This window comes from Miscanthus floridulus, chromosome 15 (assembly GCF_019320115.1).
Source record: "Miscanthus floridulus cultivar M001 chromosome 15, ASM1932011v1, whole genome shotgun sequence".
NCBI classification, from domain to species: Eukaryota; Viridiplantae; Streptophyta; class Magnoliopsida; order Poales; family Poaceae; genus Miscanthus; species Miscanthus floridulus.
This window is the reverse complement of record NC_089594.1, coordinates 34,573,265-34,579,701: the sequence shown is the minus strand read 5'-3', so window position 1 is coordinate 34,579,701 and position 6,437 is coordinate 34,573,265. Positions and strand designations below refer to the sequence as shown.

At 46.2% G+C, this 6,437-nt stretch overlaps 1 long non-coding RNA gene across 1 annotated transcript; it reads right to left on the bottom strand.

Annotated features, from left to right (window-relative positions):
- Positions 1-422: 422 nt before the first annotated feature.
- Positions 423-2,900, bottom strand: LOC136509589 (uncharacterized). The gene is made up of 3 exons (XR_010772381.1): positions 1,957-2,900; positions 1,755-1,864; positions 423-852 (listed from the first exon to the last, which is right to left on the bottom strand). It is a non-coding gene; the product is annotated as an uncharacterized lncRNA (long non-coding RNA).
- Positions 2,901-6,437: the final 3,537 nt, after the last annotated feature.

Sequence of the window (6,437 nt, the reverse complement as noted above, 5' to 3'; positions counted from 1 at the left end):
TATTAATTCTACGATGATGAACAGTGAGTTGAGTCTCCATAACCGAGGAGCAACGACGATTCGAACCGATTAAAAAACCCAGCTGGGAATTCCAGACCACACGACATATGCAGGTCCCTGACCTACATATACCAACCTACCCTCGGATCCTCTAAAACAAGAACGGGTCCGCGCCACCCGAGAATACAGCACACCTCCAATCCGGCCATATTCTAGCCACGAGGGTACACGCTATTCCCGCCATCTCTCCACTCCCAGTGCGCGAGTAGCCATTCTCGTAATAGAATAGCCAAGCAAAGGCTTACCGGAGTATGTGGTTAGTACTACAAATTCTCACCTCATGCAATTCAACAACGGACGTGCCTTAATCGACACAGGCGGAAAGAACCTGCTCACAAGACCTCCATGTCTTGTGGCTCACACACCCCGAGTCCGCCCGGTCTAGATTTATTACTCCACATTCCCATATCACATGCTAACATAATTAACCAATGTTCCATTTAAAACTTGCAGGTGGCAGGTAATCACCCGACTTTCATCGTTCTACGCATAGCTAAGCAAAACTAGGCATATACGAGTTTAAAAACTGGTAATATGGTAAATATGGAATAACAAGGATGGTAATGCACCAATTAGGCTCTTACTTAACTCCTACTCACTTAATGCAGTAACGAAAAGCAAAAGCAAAATTAATTTGTAAAACACAAGGTAGGGTTGTATGCATCCGGGGCTTGCCTTCGTTGACGGAAAAGTCCGGCTCCTGCGTCGTTACACAAGTATTCGATCCGACCTCAACAGACGGATTAACCTCCTCAACAACTTGATTAACTACCACGTGTTCACCTTCGTTCACTACACGTAATAACAATGCCATGTTTAACATGATGCGGAATATGAAACATGATGCTCGATGATGGATACAAAAATTAAGAATTTGAATACAACTTTCCTTCGCGGTACAGTTGCAAGTCAACAAACTAAATCTTTTTCGTAACACGTACATCAACTGCCAAGGATCATTATCAACAAATGACCCAAGGTCATCACTCAATCCAAAATTTCAAACAAAACCTAAATCATCAAAGGTTACTATTTGCTTTTATGAATTAATTATTTAATTCAAAATTATGAAATAAATCAATTTATTCTTATTGAGCTCAAAATTTTAGCAAATGTTCATTACATGATAACTAAGTAACAAAACAAATTTCATAATTTTTGGACAAGTAAATAAGCCTAGAAAAATCATGGAAAGTCATTTATTAATTAATTGAGCAATTTTTATCATACCCCAAAAATACTGGAAATCAATATTTCAAATTTTTGTCATATAATATACATCATAGAGAATTCACACAAAAATTTTCATAATTTTTGGAGCTCTAAATAATTCTACACAAAAATAACAAATTACAGCACTATTCATTTAATTCTAAAAAAATAGAAAATCCACTTAGAACGCTGAGTCACTGACAACCGGGTCCCACTTGTCATCTTCTACCTCGCGCTTTGACCACGGCGACACGCGCGCTGACCGGCAAAAACTCGCCGACGGCGAGCTCAACGGCGACGACCAAGGTACTGAAATGACCCCTACATCTCTACGCGTCGATTGGTGGCACAATCGGGCCTCGACACTAACTGGACCAAGCACCACGGCGGCCATGGCGGACACGACGGCACGGCCATGCTACGCCGGCGATAGGAGCTCGGTAATGATGAAACAAACAACTTGGGTAGAACCAGGAGCTCACCCCGAACACACTGGAGTCACTGGCCGAGCCTGAAAAGCAACGGAGAGGCGTGACGACGATCGCGGTGATCACGGCGGAGCAAAACGTCGTCGGTGATGGTGTACCGGCGACTGCAGTGGTCAAAATGAGCAACCAGCTATGGATTAAGTACTACATCATCGAGACGAAACCAAAGGTACACCAATCAAGGGCAATGGCTCACCGACGGGCTCTGGCCACGGAGAAACGGAATCTCGGGTGAGTTCGCCGGCCGCGAGGAAGAAGTACGTTGCGCGGCGTTTCCCGGCGAAATCAGACTAAATTGAGGGGTTAGCTGGATGCGCAAGGTTACGGCGGAGCTGGAGCATGCTTTGCCGAGGCGGCAACGGCGCTAAGTCGACGGCGAGAGCTCGACGGAGCTGCGGCGGTGGTGACGGGAAAAACAGAGAAGGAAGAGAAACGACGACGACGGCGGCGTCGGAGCTTTATAGGGCGGCCAAGGAAGCAAGGAGAAGCCACGGCGACGCCTTTCCCACGCCAGCGCAAAGCCAAGGCCGCCACGCGCGCGCCTGGAACGTCGAAGACGGTCGCCGGCCATGTAGCTTCGGCGGTGGACACTGTTCATCCAAATTACAGAATTGCCATTCGGTTTCAAATTCAAATTACTCCCAAATTTGTATAACAACTCAAAAATCTCCAAAAATAAAAGTTGTTCAAAATCAAAAGTTCTACAACTTTGCTTTTATAACCATCTCCTAATTCGGTCTAGATTTTGAAATGAACTTTTGAATTCAAATAGGGAAATTTAACGAATTACGCCTTTTTGAATTACTCAAAAATTTTCTAAACAACTTGAAAAACTCCAAAAACAAACTTTGCTTAACTTGCCAAGCTCTACACTTTTGCTTTTGGGATCAACCCCAAAATATGCTTAGATTTTTAAATGGATTTTCAGGGTAGGATTTAAATGCTGAAAAACGGGGTTTTCTTGAAAAATTCAAAAATCCCAACAAACTTTGAATTTAAGTCAAACAATACAATTCAACACATATCTCATGAATATAAACTTGTTTTAGTGTATGCATCTCAAAGTTTTTCACCAAATGCCATATGCTTTGCAATGCATATGATGACATGTCAGGTTTTAGTATTTTAAACACCCGAGGTGTTACACATATGCATTTAGAATCTAGTGAAGTGCTAACATCCTTGAAAATGTTTGTGAAAATATGCTAACACACGTGCACAAGGTGATACACTTGGTGGTTGGCACATTTGAGCAAGGGTGAAGAAGATAGAGTTGAAAACGAGTTAGTCATGCTGGTCACAGAGTGACCGGACGCGTCTAGTATGGAGATCGGACACGTCCGGCATGTGGCTCAGGACTGAACTGCACAGTGCGACCGGACACGTCCGGTCGCCACACCGGACGCGACCGGTATGAATCTACATGGTCAGTGTTCGGTAGTGCAGTTGATTAGACGCTGGCAGCGTCCGGTCCGGAGTGACCAGACGCGTCCGATCGAGCGTGGATGCTTACTGTACTCGACCTGACGCTGAGGCTCAGCATCCAGTCAGTTTCTAATAGACGCGTCTGGTCAGCCCTGGTGGCTTACTGGACTCGACCGGACTCGGTGGCTCAGCGTCCGGTCATTTGTAGTTCTGCGTCCCATCTGAGTGTCCGATCGCATGAAAGTGTGGGCTGCAATGTCTACCTTGTCTTAAACTGGACACGTGGCGGTCTGGGAGAGACCGAACACGTCCGGTCTACCTACCGGACACGTCGGATATTCACGAATGGAGCATCCGGTGCAGCTTCCGATGCTGCGTTCGGTCGACGCACAGTCAGCCCGATAATTGAGCCAACGGCTCTATTTCATGGGGGCTTCTATTTAAAGCCCCATGGTCGGCTCAAGCTCACTCTCTCGGGCATTTACAATGACATAGCAACCTTGTGAGCTTAGCAAAAGTCCTCACACTCATTTCCATCATAGATTAAACATCTTTGTGAGATTGGGAGAGAATACAAGTGCATTGCTTGAGTGTATGCATCTAGAGGCACTTGGTGTTCGTATTTCGCTGCGGGATTCGCTTGTTACTCTTGGTGGTTGCCGCCACCTAGACGGCTTGGAGCAGCGAGGATCGTCGAGCGGAGGGTGGTGATTGTCTCCGGCTCCGATCGTGGTGATTGTGAGGGGTTCTTGACCTTTCCCCAGCGGAGAGCCAAAAGGTACTCTATTGGATTGCTCATGGCTTGTGTGATCCTCATCTTGTGTTGGTTGTGCGGCACCCTATTGAGGGTTTGGCATGTGATGCCAATTAGCGCGTGAACCTCCAAGTGAGTGAATCGCCACAACGAGGAGTAGCTTGCCGGCAAGCAAGTGAACCTCGGTAATAAATCATTGTGTTCATCCTTTGATTCCGAGGTGATTAGTCTTCATTGTTATTCACATCTACACGGCGGTATAACTTTCTTGATCACTCTCTTTATATTACCGCAAACTAGTTGTCAAGCTCTTTAGTGTAGTTAGTTGTGAGAGCTTGCTTGATTGGTTGGTGTGGCACTTTAGTTAGCCTTTGAGAGCACACTAACATAGAGTGGTGTCATAGCTATTGTGAGAATAGATTCTACCTAAACTAGAATTGTGATAGGTGGCTTGCATTTTGAGTAGGCTAGCGCAACACTTGCTTCGCCTCATAATTGTCTAACTCTTTTGTTAAGTGTTGTTGTAGAAATTTTTATTAGGCTATTCACCCCCTTCTAGCCATTAGGACCTTTCACCAGGTGAAAGCATGTTTGCATGTCATTGAAGTCAAAGACAATTTTCCCGGCTGGGCTTCCAAATGTGCCAGTGGGGAAGCATGCTTGTATGATATCTATACTCGTTGAGAGAACATGCAAGTACCAATCATGGTACCTTCTCATTCCAAGTGGTAGGCGCTGGATATCCTGGTTTGGTAGGAAGGGCTTGCCTCTTTCATATGTTTTTAGGCAATCCTTTGACCATTTGATGGCATCAACATTTGGATATTGCTTTGCAATTTGGTGGAGTTTGCTAGTGACAGCCTCCTCAGAACCCTGTGATGGGACTTTTTAACTTGGTTCTTAGGCTTCAACTGGTCATGGGAATACCACTTGGACACCGACGAGATGTCTTTGATCAGAACATAAATTGGCCTTATGGTGATTGGATGCTTCTTTCGAAGTTCCCATTCAGGCACGTCCTCATCTTCTTGTGCTGCAGCTTCTTTAGGAGGCATTCGTTGTTCATGTATCGGCTATGCTTGTTGAGAAGACTGTGGTATCTCATGATGCACTTGCTCGGTACGAGCTGGAGAAGGTTGTGGCATCTCATCAGGCATATGCTCGCTAGGAGGCGAGGAAGAATGTGGCATCTCAGGAATGTGGGGGTCACGAGACGGTGAAAATATCTCCCCGACCTCAACAACTCGCTCCAAATTTGGGAGAGGGGGAGGCGGCGAAGAAGCAGTCAATATAATGTCCCGTTTGTGCCAGAGGATGAATTGCCCCATAACGTCTCCGAGTAACACCAGCCCCTCGGGAGTTGCATAGTCTATCCTCCACTGCATGAACTCAGGCTTCACTGTATGCACCTCGACCCTAGTGTAGTCCGGCGGTATCTTATTATTGTGGTGTAAGCCACTGGGAGGATGTGCCACACCCATTGCCACCTCCATCACAGTGTTCTGCTGGCCACTGAGAAACACCAAGGTGCAACTAGTTGGTTCCCGTATGCGATCGACTGGGGTTGTGGCTACAGTGGAACCTTGGCTGCTAGGAACTTTCGGAGGGCTGCCAACTAATGCTAGTTCTCCCGGCAGCGTAACTAATATCCGTGACTCCATAGACAGTCCTTGCTCCTCCAGCGCCTTCGCAACTAGAGCCTTCACTTGGAGCTCAAGTCTAGTCTCCCGGTCTTGGCCATGTTTCTTGTACATGTGCCTATCCTCTTCGAATCCTTACTTCTAGGTCGTCCTTTTCCCTAGCTCCCTGGTGCGGCCTGTGTGCTCCTTGTTTCCCAAGCCAAGGCTAAGCTTGTCCCTCTCTCTGGAAGGATTGAATGAACCCTTCTCCTTGTCTTTAGCATATTTCAGTATCCTTGATACCGCCTCTTAGGTCTCCGGCTTATCAAACTTAAGATTACTGCCGGATGATTCTATACTCCTCGTATATATCCAGTTCCTTGAGCGTACCTTCAAATTCATCACATCGATATTCCCAGCAGCTGCGGCCTCTTCGTCCATCTTTCTAAACTGTTCTTCCTTAGCATAGTAGCCACCGGGGCCTAGATGATAGTGGTGTTTGTTCCTCTTTGCCAGCTCGGTGTTACGGGCACTGAGCTCCAATGCCTCCGGTGAAGTCTTCTGAGCCACGAGCTCCTCCCATTGACTAGGAATTATTTTGCCGAACTCGTTGAAGGGAGTTAACCCCTTTTGGATATACTTCGTGTTGAGCTCCGACCTCCAACGTCGGAATGACTCTCCCATCATCCTGATAGCATTTTTTTTTACCAATTCATGCTTACCCTCTAGAAATCTAAAATTGAGCTTCAGTTGCCTATCCCATAGTTCATTCTTTTTGTTCTCTAGTACCTCTTTCCAGTTAGGGATTGCTGGGTTCAATTTATCTCTTACTAGGGTCCCGATCGCATTACGAAATCATCCTCTTAATTCCTTCGGCTC